The sequence below is a fragment of the Chenopodium quinoa genome, unplaced genomic scaffold (genome assembly GCF_001683475.1).
Source record: "Chenopodium quinoa cultivar QQ74 unplaced genomic scaffold, ASM168347v1, whole genome shotgun sequence".
In the NCBI taxonomy this organism is placed as follows: Eukaryota; Viridiplantae; Streptophyta; class Magnoliopsida; order Caryophyllales; family Amaranthaceae; genus Chenopodium; species Chenopodium quinoa.
In genome coordinates this window covers 822174-837168 of record NW_018742598.1, presented here as the reverse complement: position 1 = coordinate 837168, position 14995 = coordinate 822174, and positions in this window count along the sequence as shown.

Here is a 14995-nt window from a genome sequence, read left to right as displayed (position 1 = left end):
TGGTTGTGGAGCAGGCGTCATATGTCAGTCGCCAGAGGGCGACAGGTTCGAGTATGCTCTACGCTTCAGTTTTCAGGCTTCAAACAATGAGGCAGAATATGAAGCTTTACTAGCCGGGATCCGCATGTCCAAGGCGGCAGGGGCAAGAAAAATAGACGCCTGTTCCGATTCACAATTGATAGTGAGTCAGTACAATGGCGAATACGAAGCAACCCATCCGACCATGATCAAGTATTTACAGGCGGTCCGACAAGCAGTCGGCTCCCTTGAGGATTTCCATCTGATCCAAGTGCCGAGATTAGAAAACAACCAGGCGGATGCACTGTCAAAATTAGCATCATCCGCCTCCTTCGATACTCCTCGAACTGTTTTTTGGGAAGTAATGGAGAAGAGAAGCATCGAGGAAGACCCTATTGGAATCCTAGACAGAAGCTCAACCTGGATGGATTCAATAAGGGCATATCTGACAAACGGTACACTGCCGGATGATCCTCAACAGGCGGCAGCACTGAAAAAATGAGCCACTTGTTTTGAAATGATTAAGGGAGAACTTCACAAGAGGGGGTACCTTCAACCTTTCTTAAAGTGTGTTACTCCAGAAAAGGGACGAGAGATACTAGATGATCTTCACTCTGGTTACTGTGCTTCTCATATAGGTGGTAGGATGCTTGCTCAAAGGGCAAGGCGGCAGGGCTACTTTTGGCCTACTTTGGAAGCAGATGCAATGGAGATGGTGAAAAAATGTGACAAGTGCCAAAGGTTTGGCAAACTAATTCACCGTCCGGCTACTGACCTCACTACCATTCACAGCCCACTACCGTTTGCTAAGTGGGGCATGGACATTCTGGGTCCATATACGCCTGCTACAGGCGGCAGAAGGTACATACTTGTTGCCGTTGACTACTTCACTAAATGGGTAGAGGCGGAGGCTGTAAAGGGAATCAAGACGAAAGATGTAATTTCATTCATTTGGAAAAATGTCATCACTCGGTTCGGGGTTCCCATGTCTATGGTTTTTGATAATGGTCCCCAATTTGAGACGCCTGTTCTCAAAAGCTGGTTGGGAGACCAAGGAATTGCACACTACTTTGCATCTGTCGGCCGTCCACAAGCAAACGGTCAGGTAGAAGCCTTTAATAAAATCATCTCAGACGGTCTCAAGAAAAAGATTGAACGTGCAGGCGGCCTATGGGCGGATGAATTACCACATGTTCTCTGGGCCATTAGGACGACTGAAAAAGGGGCGACTGGAGAAACTCCATTCCTCCTAACTTACGGTGCGGAAGCTGTTCTTCCAATAGAACACTACGAGCCGACTCTTCGAGTAATGCTATATGACGAAGAGGCAAACTGGGAAGCCATGCGCCTGGCATTAGACTCACTTCCTGAAAAGAGGGGCAATGTTGTCTTGCGCCATGAGATCTATCGCCTGAGAATGACTAGATCATACAACAAGAAAGTACACAGGCGTCCACTCAAAGTAGGGGACTTTGTACTTAGAAAAATGGAAGCAGTTGGTAGGGCTAATGAGTCTGGCAAACTAACTCCCAACTAGGAAGGACCCTACCGAATCTATGAGGAAGTCAGGGACGGTACCTACCGTCTGGAAACACCAGATGGACAACCGTTGCCTCGAACTTGGAATGTAGATAATCTTAAAAAATATTTCTTCTGAATGATGTAAAGTAAAGAGCTACTTAATAAAAGTTTGCACTTACTATTCAATTTTGTATTACGAGGGGCATGCCGTCTGTACCTTTATAGTCGGCTACTCTCCATTGAGTGTTTCACTCTATCTTCAGAGGGGCATGCCGTCTGTACCTTTACAGTCGGCTACTCTCCATTGAGTATTTTACTCACAATACTTAGCTAAAAAGATTAGGGCCTGGCCGACCCTGTGCCTAACAGGCGGCTACCCTTCTTTTACTTAGCACCTACGTTCACCAAGAACTTACCAAGGCCACCGGCCGAATGATCAGACCAGGCGCCAAGCCAACTGATCAAATCTACAAAACTAATACGACCTGTCCCAACATCATAGCAGGCGTCCGACGGCATCCCTTCGGATGAAATTCTTCGCAGAGAGCAGCTCCCTTTTGGGTGGAACATTGTTCTATAAACTAATTACACGGCACCTATACGACTGTCCCCAGGGGCAACCACGTAGCCGTTTTTGAGACAAGGATAACTCTATCACTAACCAAACCAGTGGTAGCAGTTGACATCTGAGTCAGATGACCGCCTGTATTACTTGGGATAAATGCAGGGGGTACCTATTGAGTTAATAGCCAACAAACATTGGCGAATCAAGGGGTCTAGCCGGCCTACGCCGCCTGGTACCTCTACTTCTCAAACAAAAGTGACGGCGACTGAGTAACTCCAACGTTAACTCATAGTCACTCCCTCAAATTTGGTATGGAACCTAAAAGGTTTGAGTCGTCCGCCTGTTTTTAACAAACAAGGGCACTCAAACCCCTATTCCTACTAGGTAACCTATTGAGTTAATAGCCAACAAACATTGGCAAATCAAGAGGATCAGCCGGCCTCCGCCGCCTGGTACCTCTACTACTCAATCTAGAGTGTGACAAAGACTAAGTAACTCCTATGTTAACTTAATAGTCACTCAAACTTAGTATGGATCCTAAAAGGTATGAGTCGTCCGCCTGTTTTTAACAAACAGGGGCTCTCAACCACTACTCTTGCTAGGTTAACAAATTATGAGTTAAAAGCCAACAACATTGGCAATATAGGGAAACAACCGGTACCCACCGCTTGTTATCTCTACCACTCAATTCCTTGGCGACTAGGTAATATTCTATTTACTTGGTCAAACCACTTTCCTACTTGGTTAAAATTACAAAAAGACAGGCACGCCTGCCTAAAAAGGATCCAGACAAAATAGTTCGAATACCGATTGAATAAATGGCCGACTGATCGTCTATCCTGGAAACAGACAACCAGTCGTCCAGGGGCATAGGCGGCGTACTAACTATCCGTACCTGTCTGCAACGTTCGGCCATGTACAACAGTCGGTCTAGTAAACAATGGGATATTAGATATGGAATACTTGGACAAATTTGAAGCAAAACAAAAATTCATTAAAAATAAGCCGGTCATTAAAGACCAGCAAAATATTCAAAGCCCCGGCCCGGTAAATACAAAGCAAACGGCACACAGGCCGTGGAAAAAATACATTAAGCTTAAGAAGGGGGAAGTTCAGTATTAGCAGCTGCCGCCTGGTCAGCACTCTTCTTGCTGGACTCGGCTTCAGCTGCATCCTCTTTTGATGCCTTACCCCCAAGTGGCACAAGCGCCACAACCGGCTCTTCCTCCTCCTCCAACGCATCTCCCAACGCCTCTTCTTCAGCAGGCGCCATGATCTCTTGATTATATGTTTCCGAACACTGGCGGTACGTTCTTTCCCAAGAGGCAAAGTCGGCATTGGGGAACAGGCGGCCCCAGGTCATGCGCTGGATTTGAGCGGAGTCTTCCATCATCTCCCGGACGAGCTCTTTCTTCTCTTGCTCGGCCTTTTCCGAGAGCTCTTGGGTAAGACTCTTCTCTTGGCTCACCAGGCGTTCTTTTACGTTGGCCAAGGATTTCTCAATGGCTTCGTAAGAGTACATTTTTTGGCGAAGAGGTTTCAGCTCGGCCTTAAGATTTGTGATGGTCGCCTCCAGCTCGTCATTCTTCTTCTGGGCCGCCTCTAACTGAGCCCGAACAGCGGCGGTAGCCTGCGCCTGATAATAAAGAATATCAATGGTCAGTACTTCATTTTGGGCAATTTGAAACATTGCCTTATCACAGTTAGAGGCGGCCATAGCTTTTGCAGCCTTTACCTCTTTGTTTTTTCGATCAAGCGGCTTGCGAAGGCTGTTAACTCGGAGCAGGGCATAAGTACAAAAAAAACAGGCGTCAGTTTCCAAACAAAAAAGATAACAGGCGTCCTGGAATTCAAATACTCAAAAAGTATACCTCGGCAAGGACCCCTGCAATCCCATCAAGGTCAAGGGTGCCGGCACCCCTGACCGCCTCCCTTTCAGATGGAGGAACTACCTTGATCATGGACTTGGCTACCTCAACCAAGTCAAGCCCCTGAGGGCCGACTGCATCAAGCGTAAAAAAGCAAGTTAGACCTAGTCAAGAAGGAAGCAAGTGTAAAAGTTTTTACAAGTAATTGTCCATACTTCTAGGCGGCCCCGCCGGGGTTTTAGAAGAAGTGGCCGGCTGCTTCTCAGCCGCCACTGTTTTCCTGGAAGACCCAGGAGAGCTTGCAACAGTCGTCCTCCGGGCCTTGGGGTCCGGCTGTTGCGAGGAAGAAGCTCTTGGAGTGCCCGACTGAAAATAAAAAGAGTTAGTATATGCATAAGACAACTCCTAAAAGAGGAAGAGTTTCGAAGCCTACCAAGGGTGCCCCCTTGTTGGGGGAGTCGGTACAAGACTGTTGCATGAGAGAGGCCCGCAACATGGCCGCCGCAGTCTTGGATGCTGTTATTTTACTCATGGCGTCAGCTGCAAAAAAAAAAAATAAACAACAAAGTTAGTAAAGATCCCAAGTAAACAAGGCGTGAAAAAAACAGAGTATTTGTCAGGCCGGCTACCTCTAGAGCACCGACTGCTGAGGCCACAGGCGGCCAAAAAGTACTCGTCATAGAGCCACTTGAAGCTCGGGACGCAGTTTAGGGGTACTTGCTCTCGTACCCCTGAAGTAGAGTTCACCCTAGTCTCTACTTTGAAGAGTCCTTTGTCTAGGATCTCTTTTTTAGCCTTTGGGGGAACAGGCGGCATGCTGCGGCCGCCTGCGAGAAGAGGCGGATCCCTATTCCACTTGTTAAAGCGTTTGTTCAGCTCCGTGTCTGAACCCTCAATGATAAGGAAGGTGTTCCGCCAATCCTTCCATTTGTTCGCCTTACCTCTCGTCATGAGGTAGCCCCTATGGCTTGTTAATTGATACCAGCCGGTACCTCCCGACTTAGGGGTCCGGCTGAGATAGTTCATGTGGGCGAAAGCCTCAAAGCTTGGCTCCACCCCGTACATTTCGCACCCGGCCACATAGCCGAGTACGTTTACCCAAGAGTTGGGGGCTAACTGCCATAACCCCAAATCATACCCATCTAAAATCCGCTGAACAGCCGGATGTAATGGGAAGCGCAGTCCAGCTTTGATGGCCGCCACATAGCAGCCAAAGCAACCGTCATCATAGCTGGTACCAGCCGGCCAAACGACAGTGTCTTCTGGATCTGGCACGAACAGTAAAAATTCGGGGCCCATTCTGTGGTTAGCTATAAAGCTCTCCACTTTGTCTTGCATGGTTGCGATCCGGCCCCGGGGTACCGTGCAGTAGTAAGGGGTGTTTTCCTCTCTGTAAGAGGCGGACGGCTCCGCCCAATTATCCCCCTTCTCAACTGCATGAGAAAGCCTCGCCTCTTGTAGGCGGCTGTTTCTTTCTTCTGAGCCTGGAGAAGCGTGGCCAGAAGAGCTGGACTCGGACTCGTCCTCTGACGAGTCCGAAGAGGACGACTCCTCCCCTCTCCCAGAGGGGCCCGCCTCCTCTCCCTTAGAAGGAGCAGGAGGAAAATTAGACATATCAACGGTAAAATGGGAAGGGACCACCTTGACCCCTCTCTCAGAACTGTCGGCTTGGCAGCCGCCTCGTTTCACTTCTACATCTGGCGCCTGGTCAGATGTTTCACTAATGAGCACCCTTTGGGAGGAGCCGTCCGAGTTTGAGATCATAGCAGTCTTTTTTGTTCTGGCCATCACGTTCTGCATAGACACAGATACAGTCGGACTTTGTATAAAGGGCAAAGATGGGTCCAGAAAAGGGCAGGCGACACTCCTAGTCCTAGATTCAGCCGTCCCCGGTGACCGGCTGATCACTAACTTAGGTCGTGTCGTGTGCTTCCGTGGTGCCATTTCAAAAAATAAAAAGAAAATTAAGAGTAAGAGAACTGAGTTACCTGAACGAGTGACGGTTGATGAAGTTCTGGAAATCCGGTGCAGTCGGCTTGTCAGAACAGGCGGTAGGCAGAAAAGGTCCGAAATGTCAGAGCAAGTTCAGGGGTCCGAATGTTCTCGCAAAGTTCTCAAATGTGAAAATGACCGAAGTCAGCACTTCCTTATATAGGCAAAGTGAGAAGGCGAAGGGTCGCTTCCAAATTCAAAATTTGGGCGGGAAAATCTCTCGGCTATTTGCAAGGTGACACCTGTAGCAGGCCGTCGCCTGTCACCGTGCGACACCTGTCACAGGCGACACGTGACCAGTCACGTGCCACCTGTGAGGGGCAAATGATTAGGGGATTTTTATCCACCAATCACCGTTTGACAAGTGGACCAACCAGGTTCCGCCACGTGTCCTTCACGTAGGCCAATAGGAGCCTGCCACGTGTCAATCACAGATACGTCCTCTACGGACCAATTGAGACATGCCACGTTTCCACCCATGCCAAATGGGAAAACCGGCCAACAAGGCCCAATCCTGTCTAGAGGCCCGGTCAGCCCTAGGTTTACCCTAAACCTAGAGAGTGGCACGCTTCTCAAGACTATAAATACTTAATTAATCCTCATTAAAGGGGATCAAGCAATTAATCTCACCTGAAGAACGGAACAGAACAGAAACGTTACGGAAGACACTAATAACCGGCTAATCTCGCTAACAAAGCAGATTACCAACATTAACACTCTCACCTAGAGAGACCTTATTACTTTATTTTCCGCACTTATTACTCCTTAATCAGGTACTAACTTGACCGTTGGAGGCGGAGCTCTCAGGAGTCTCCGTTATTTTGCAGGTACAGGCGTCCGGTTCCAGTCTCGGAATTGTAACTCTCCCGCAGGACATCAGAAAACCCCGAAACACCAGCCAACCTATCCCCACCCCCTAACCCACCAAAACCCTAACCCCAGCCTCCAAACTCGCCGAAAACGGCCCACCAACCCCCCTAAACCACCAAAAACAGCCGGCCGTTTTCGCCCCCTTTAGCCCCGCAGCACCACGACAACCACAACGCACCACCCACGCACCACCACACAACCGCAGCACCACGACCACGCATTTCACTTCCCTAGTTCCCCCGCCGTTTTCACCCTCTTTACCACCGTTTTCTCCCCTTCCCTGCTAGATTCCGCCTACCCATCCCTTTCCCCGTCGAATTCCACCCGTTTACTCGTCGAATTTCGCCCCCTTTTCGTTCCCCGATTTCTTTTCCCCGGTTTTGGTGCGCGAGAAGAGAAACATGGGGCTGTGGTTGTGGTCGTGGAGAGTGAAGGAGAATAGGAGGGTGGGTGGTGGCCGTGGCACCGACACCAGGGCAGGATAGCGGGTCTGGGTGGTGGTCGGTGCTCCAGGGGAAGGTGTTTGTGGCCGTGGGCGAGTGGGGCAGGCTGTTACTGTTGTGGGGAAGGTTTTGGTTTTTTTTTTAATCTTAATTTTTTTTATTTTAACCAATCATTATGTGACACGTATGCAACTAATCACAAGTCAGCAAAATTTACCTCTTCAACCGGTTTCAAGTCATTTGGTGCAATAGAAATTAATACCCCCTAAAGTTGGGAGTGATAGATAATAAACGAAAATTGGAATTAATTTGGGCGGACGAGGCAAAGTTCAGATTAATGGGAGCAATTTTTCCTTTTTAAGAAATCATAATCCTACGTGTCACTTTTAAAAAAAAAAAAAAATCATAATCTTACATGGCGGTCTAATTTTATTTTTTTTTATCAAAAGCCTATGTGGCGCTCTAAAATCTTGGGAAAAAAAAACCCCTTTATATTTGTATATATGTGTGGGGAGGGGGGGGGGGACTAGGATATAACAGATAGTGTGTCACCAACATTCATCGACCACATATCAATCAATAGTGAAGGCATGGATAAAATATATAAATTGAGACTTATAGTCATAACTAACATCCAAATTAATACTCCCTATCTAAAAAAAATTTGAAATGTCCCACATATATTTGCTTTATCGTGAATTTTAAGTCTTAATGTGAATTAGAAAAAGCAATGTAATTTTGTCCAACTATAAAAACTTGACTCATTCAATAAATTATATAAAATTAATAACTCCTAATATATATACTAAATTACTAATTCCTACTTAAAAAATTTGTTGTTAATATAAATCAACAATTAATTTAAATGCCAACCACCTCCCTGACCGGCGCCTCGGCCTCCCCAGCCCGTCGCGCCTATCCCCTGTCCCTGAACCCACCTCCCTTCCCCAAAACCCACCTCCCTTTTCCCCAAAACCCCTAGAAACCACCCTCAAAATCCCCTATCCGGCTAATACCCCACCATCAAAAATGATAATCGGGATTTTCCTACCTTCGAAACCGATTGGTTTCAAAAACCATGGCCTTCGTTTCGAAGCAGCGTCGCTGAATTTCGCCGCAAAAACCGATGATTTTGTCTGATTTTCGCCGCTAATTTTCGATGATGGTTTGGGTCGTGGGTTTGGGTCCGATCTGGCGGAGGAGAGGGAATTTGGAAATCGGGGAAGGGGAGTCCGACAGGACAGGGGTTACAGGCGTGGTTGCGGATTTCAGAGGTGAGGAATGAGAGGCTGGTGGTTTTTGAGGGTGGAGGGTGAGCGGCTAGTGGTTTTCGGGGGTGAGGGGATGAGCGGCTGGCGGTTTTCAGAGGTGAAGGATGGTCGCCGACGTTAAGGGGTTTGGGTGCCGGCAATGGTGGGTGGGGTCGGCAATGAAGTACGGTGGCGCTGGCGGAGGGGAGGGGGCTGGGGTTGGCTGGGGCACCGGTGGGTGGGGTTGGGTTTTTTTTTTTTAAATAAAAATAATTTAATTATTTAAAAAAATATAAAAACTAACTATGGTTAATGAGTTTAAATTAAAATAAGTATTATCTTTGATAATCAAAACTTAGGTTTACCAAAGATAATAAAAATATTTGTAATTCACCACTGAGAAAAGTAAAACGTATGGTGTTACCAAAGAGAATTTCCCAAAAAACAAAGGAGAATATATGAATAAATAGTACTTTTTAAAATCCAGGTGGATATGTGGCAGTTGCAGCGGTGGTGCTGTGAACGAGGGGATGGGGGTCGTGGTGGTGCATATTGAGAGAAGAGGCTAAGAGGGGTATTCCTTCTTTCTTTTCCATTCAAATTAAATAGTCAATCTAATTGCTTATTGTTGCTGAATTATTATTTGTTGTTTGCTTTGCTTTAATTTTCATCAAGAGAATTTAAGGTGTTGTTTTGGGTTGATAATATGAGTTGATGATTTTATTAATTACAAATTTCTCAATTATTAATTTAAAATTGAACGAAAAAATCGATTGGCATGGGTTGGGGCATAAGGTGGGTTGCCGGCGCCGGCGTGGTGAATGTTGTTCGGGGAAGGGGATGGGGTTTTTTATTTTTTTAATTTTAAAAATTTAAGTTAATTATTAAAAAAAAACAATAAAACTAACCGTGGTTAATGATTTTAACTAAAAAGATGTTAACCATGGTTTAATATTAACTAAATTGTTTCATTAAGTTCACCATTGAAAATTATAATAAATTAAAGTTTACCAAGGATAATAAGAACTTTTGCAATTTACTACTGAGAAAATTAAAAAGTTTAGTGTTACCATTGAGAATTTCCCTTGTTTTTTTCCCTTTTAGATTTTTCAATTTTTCAAAGGAAAATTTGTCAGGAACTATCCCAAAGATTGACAATTTTGTGAACAACTACCCGAATTTTTTTTAATTTGTGAACAACTACCCGCAAGATGCCTAAAATTTGTCTAGCACTACCCACTAACGAATTTTGTCAAATTGAGTCGTTTGTAAGGCTCACTCTTACATTTTTTCCACCCAATTATTAAAAGTTTTACTGTTGTCCCCCCCCCCCCCAAATTGTACTCATCCAACATTTAAATTTGAGCAATTGAACCCAATTTCTCACCAAATCAGGTAATGTTTTAAGCTATTGTTGTAATCATGGCTTATTTCATTGGGTTAATAGTTCTACTTAACTTCAATTATCATAATTAAGGATTCAATTTAGGGTTTATGGCTTCAATTTAGTTTGAGAATATTAATTTATTTTTTAGGACTAGTTTTGTGCCCTGTGCGATGCCCGGGTTTTTATTTATTGAATTTAAGGTAAATTTTTAATCTATATATCAATTTTTAAAATATATCATTGATACAAAATTAGTTGGGAATTGATGTGTTTTTGTGATGATTTGCTATCTAGTAGGCATGTAGTAATGACTAAGAATAATGTTGGTGACAATGTTCGATTTAATATATTAACAAATAAAAAAAAAGAAAAAAATAAACCAAATAAAATAAATGTTCAAAGCGCGTTGGATTGACCTGATCCCAAAACTTTGGGCATGGGCTGAACATTTCTTGACTCGTTACCTGAAGTGACCTAATCCGAGATGTTTCATGAACCAACCCCAATTGACAGGTATCTGTTCTATTAGATTGTGAAGTATATTATTTTACGATTAGTGTATATATTATAAATGAATGTTTTGCGCTTTTGAGAATTATAATCTAATAATTTTTTTTTTAATAAAATTATAATCATTTGTACATCTGAAGTATTGGTATTTTATCGATAATAAAACTCTAAGGGTTCGTTTGGCATCGCTGTGGTTTTCTGTTTTTGGGTTTTTAAAAGTATATTATATATGTCACGTAATGAATAAAAAATCATTTAAACTTATTAAAATGTTGATAATTTTGAAAACTGACAACAAAAAAGTGGAAACACCTTTTTCTTGTTTTCTGTTTTTGGTTTTTAAATTAGTTTTCAAAAAAATAGAAAACTAAAAACCAAAAATGATGCCAAACAAGCCCTAAGCTAACAATTTTATCCTAAAATTTTATCCAAATAGAATTCTAAATTAATATTTTTTATCTTATGAAGCCTGTCTAAAACTATCCAACGTGGCGCGACACTTGGCGAAAAGTTGGAATGCCAAGTGTTGCAACATCGTGACCTGGCTAAAAGTTTAGCTTTATATATTAGTTATATGATTAGGGGTTTAAATAAATTAGGGTTTTGCCTTTTAGGGGTTTTTAAGAGTTTAAATTTAATTGTATTTTAATTAATAAGTAGGAAAAGAAAGACAACGCATAGGAGGTAAAAAATAGATTTTTGCTGAAAAAGGAAAGAATTTCTTTCTCTAAGATTCACTTAGGTCAAATAAACATGGTGAAAGATACCCTTGAAGTGAGCTTCACCCTCACAAAACGGGCTCTTACTTGAAAGCCTTGAGCACCGCAAATGCCGTGCCTCCAACGATATCCACCCACAAAGGACGAACACGACTTTTTAGGCCCGCTACCTTGGAGTTAGCAAGGTCCGACCAAAACCCAAGTGTTAATGGAGTTTAAGAGTTTTTCCAAAATATGGAATGCTCTTTCTAACTCCCACTCAAGCACTTTACTCCAAATCCCAAGGTTGGTATTTATAGAGGAAAGTATGAGTGGGAATTTCTATCCCATCAATGTGGGATCATGAAATTCCACAAATTAATTTAAAGCTAAATTAAATTAAAATTGCAAACTAATAATAAATCTACAAGTGGCATTACCATGTGAAATGGGTTGGTGAGGACCACATGGAGAGTAGGGGACCATACTTGCTCCCCACTCAATACTCTCCTTGTGCTACATGTCCTTACCCACTTGCTCCCATATTGCTCAAGCTTTCCCATAGTGACCGGCCCTATGGCCCAGCCACGAGCCCAGCCCGAGCCCAGCCCCGCACCAAGATGCGGGCTGCTGCTGTGCGCGCAAGCCACACACTTGGTGCGGGCTTGCTGTTGAGCGTGGCTGCTAGTGCGTGCGCTGCTAGCACGCCTAGCTTGCGGCAGCTAGCTGCTGCACGCACCACGTGCACGCGGCTGCGGATGCTCGGGGCATTCCCATGCTAGGGGTATTTTGGGAATATGGTCGATTTATTATTATTTTGCGCGTCTCGTCTTTTTATTATTTTTGACTCGACTTCCGACGATCGGTTTCGACGCTCCAAGCTCGAATTACCGACGTCTAAATATTTAACACTCGGGCGACGAATTAATTTCTTCCGAATTAATTCGTCAAGTCGGTTCATATATTTTGCTTGGGTGTGACCCGAAGGATTCAGTCAAGATTAAGCTGTAATATTAATTATATTAATATTACTGATCAGATGCGGCCTCCACCTAGGCATTCCGATCACTTGACCTTACTGAATATATTAGCTTTCTAATAATTCTGAACCCACTATCAGAATAATACACTTGTTCGAAGGACACAATTCCTTTCAAATTGTTCATAAGTTTTTTTAAAAAAGGGTAGTTGTTCACAAATTGCCCATCTTTAGAGTCTTTCTTAACAAAATATCATTTTTCAAATGAATTTTTAGCTTATATGAAATAAGAATTGGTGGATTTATTTATTTCATTGTAAATTATTAAGAATGGTTTTATTGACTTGGTGAATTGGCTTGGTGAAAGGAGGGAAAATGCAAAAGAGGGGTATTGATTAAAGGCAGACAGAGAGTGTGTTTGGGAAATTGAAAATGTTTTTGGCATTTTGCGAGTGCGGTGGGTACCGAGACAGAAAGATGAAATAATAGAGCGTTTGGCAAATGGGAATGAGAATTTGGGAAATGCAAGGTATGAGTGGGAATGGAAATTGATAGGTGGAATTCATGAAATAATCTCAATTCCTTGTTTGTCATATTTTGGATATAAGATTGAGAAATTTTAAATCCTATATATTTGGTTTGTGAGAATAATAGAGGGATTAAATGCAAAATTTACAAGATATCCCTTTTATTATTGCATATTAAAAAAGTATAACTACTTGTGAATTTTTGCACTTGCGACACTTATTTATAATTTGTTCCTTTGTTTATTACATTTGACTTGGAGTAGATGACTAGTATACTACAGATTATGCACTTGTATTTCACTTCCTATATATACAACATTTTCCATCCTTCTGTTTTCCAATTATTCAAGCAAACAAAGATGATAAAAGTAATCTATTTAACTTTATCATGTATGAGAAGCACAAGTAGAGGACCTCCATTTACATATCAGATTAAGGAAAATGATAACGATGATCAACCTTATACAATCTGCAAAATAAAGTTTCATACCCTAAAACATATTCTACTTGTCAACCAATTAGCCAGAGCAAAAGAAAATACTTGTGCACGATGTACATTTACATTCAAAATATAAACTTCATTTACCACCGTACTAAATAAAGTTCTATATCTAAGAAACATATTCTAGTTATGTTCAAAATGTTGCACACTTAACCTTATACCACCTGTAAAATAAATATTTATCTCCAGAAAAGCATATTTTACATAGTAACATGTTGTAATAACAACGCAAAAGCAAGAGTGGTACTTATATGCATACTTCACATTTATACCAAACAAAAGGTTATACTTCATGTAGCATCATCAATCTCTTGTCGAGCAAAGATTACTTGAAATACGTCAGGCATATTGAAAAACAACTCCATCTTGACCAATGAGACGTGTAGCTTTCACCACTTGCACAGGGTTAAGACCAGGTGTGCACAAAGGACTTGAAATAATTGCTTTCTTTTGTCGCTAGTTTGCTCATGAATATCAACTTCATGTACAAAAGCTTTTTTAATTTCACTCATAGCTAATGCACTCTCTTTCTCCATTTCTAATAAGCTTGTAATAGATTTTTAAATATGAACACATTGCTCTTTAAGTGGATCAATTTCACATGAATTTCGTTTCATTGATTTCCAAAAGAGTTGGGGATATCATTTTTAGTACCTTGGACTTGAGAAGTAGAATCATCAGCAACTTGTATCTCATGTTGAACTTTGCTCTTATTGCACTGATCTTCATCTGTGTCAGATTGGTCTCCTGGACCCTTAACCATACTTCCCTTTGCCAAATCATTAGCATATATTTTGACTAGCTTATCATAGTGTATCATGGGTTTTCTGTACAAAGGAGCAGCTCCATCTCGATGTTGCTAATATAAAATAAAAATTCAGTTACTAAATAAGTAAGATACTTACAGATAATATGATAATCACAATGCAACAATCACATATCCAGATAGATTATATAACCATATACCATGCATATTAAAACAGTGTCCTTACCTTTGCCCATTCCATATATATATCTTTGTCTCCGGTGACCATTTTAAGCTCATTGTCCCAACCAAAACCACTCCCATTTTGTTGGATATCATGACATATATAAGTGACGCAGGTTCAGACTAGGTCGTTGAAACTAATCCTCCCACGGTCAAAACTAAATTTGTAAACACTTAACAAACCTATATACTAGTATAGAGGCAAGTCAATGGTCGAACCCAAAGGAATGGGGGAAAGTTAACTATTGCCAAAGTTAAGCTATCTCGAAACGTAAAAGGAAATATAGGTAGTCTAAGTTCAACTAAACAAACAACACAAACACAAAGTAAATCAATATATCAAACACTAGGGATTTAAGATCCACATATTATTGCAATGGACACACACTAATCGGGTTTGAGATTGATCAATTTGAGTATTGCGAGGGAAGATAGATAATGCAATCAAAAGAGCTCAACAAGCTATCTCCTAGGGGTCTAACTAGCACCAACTACGAAAGACTCTACTAGGAATGTCACAAACCAAGCTTAATCGATAAATGTGAGCTACAAATCAATGGTCGGTATCAATGTAGGCACACAATGCAATCTAGCATGACAATTAAAGTTAGCTATTCTTTAACTAATCACACACATGCACAAAATTAATCAACAAATTTAATCACAATGCTAAATCAATTAAAAACTCCCAATTATCTATGGCCCATCACTCAAACATGCTTCACCATATCCCTAGCAAGTAAACTACTCACTATCCATGGAAGAAATTAAAATCAAACTAAGCTAATAACAATTTCATCATCATCATTTCAATCAAACCAAATTACAATTTCATCATCATCATTTCAATCAAACCAAATTCAATCAACTAATCAAC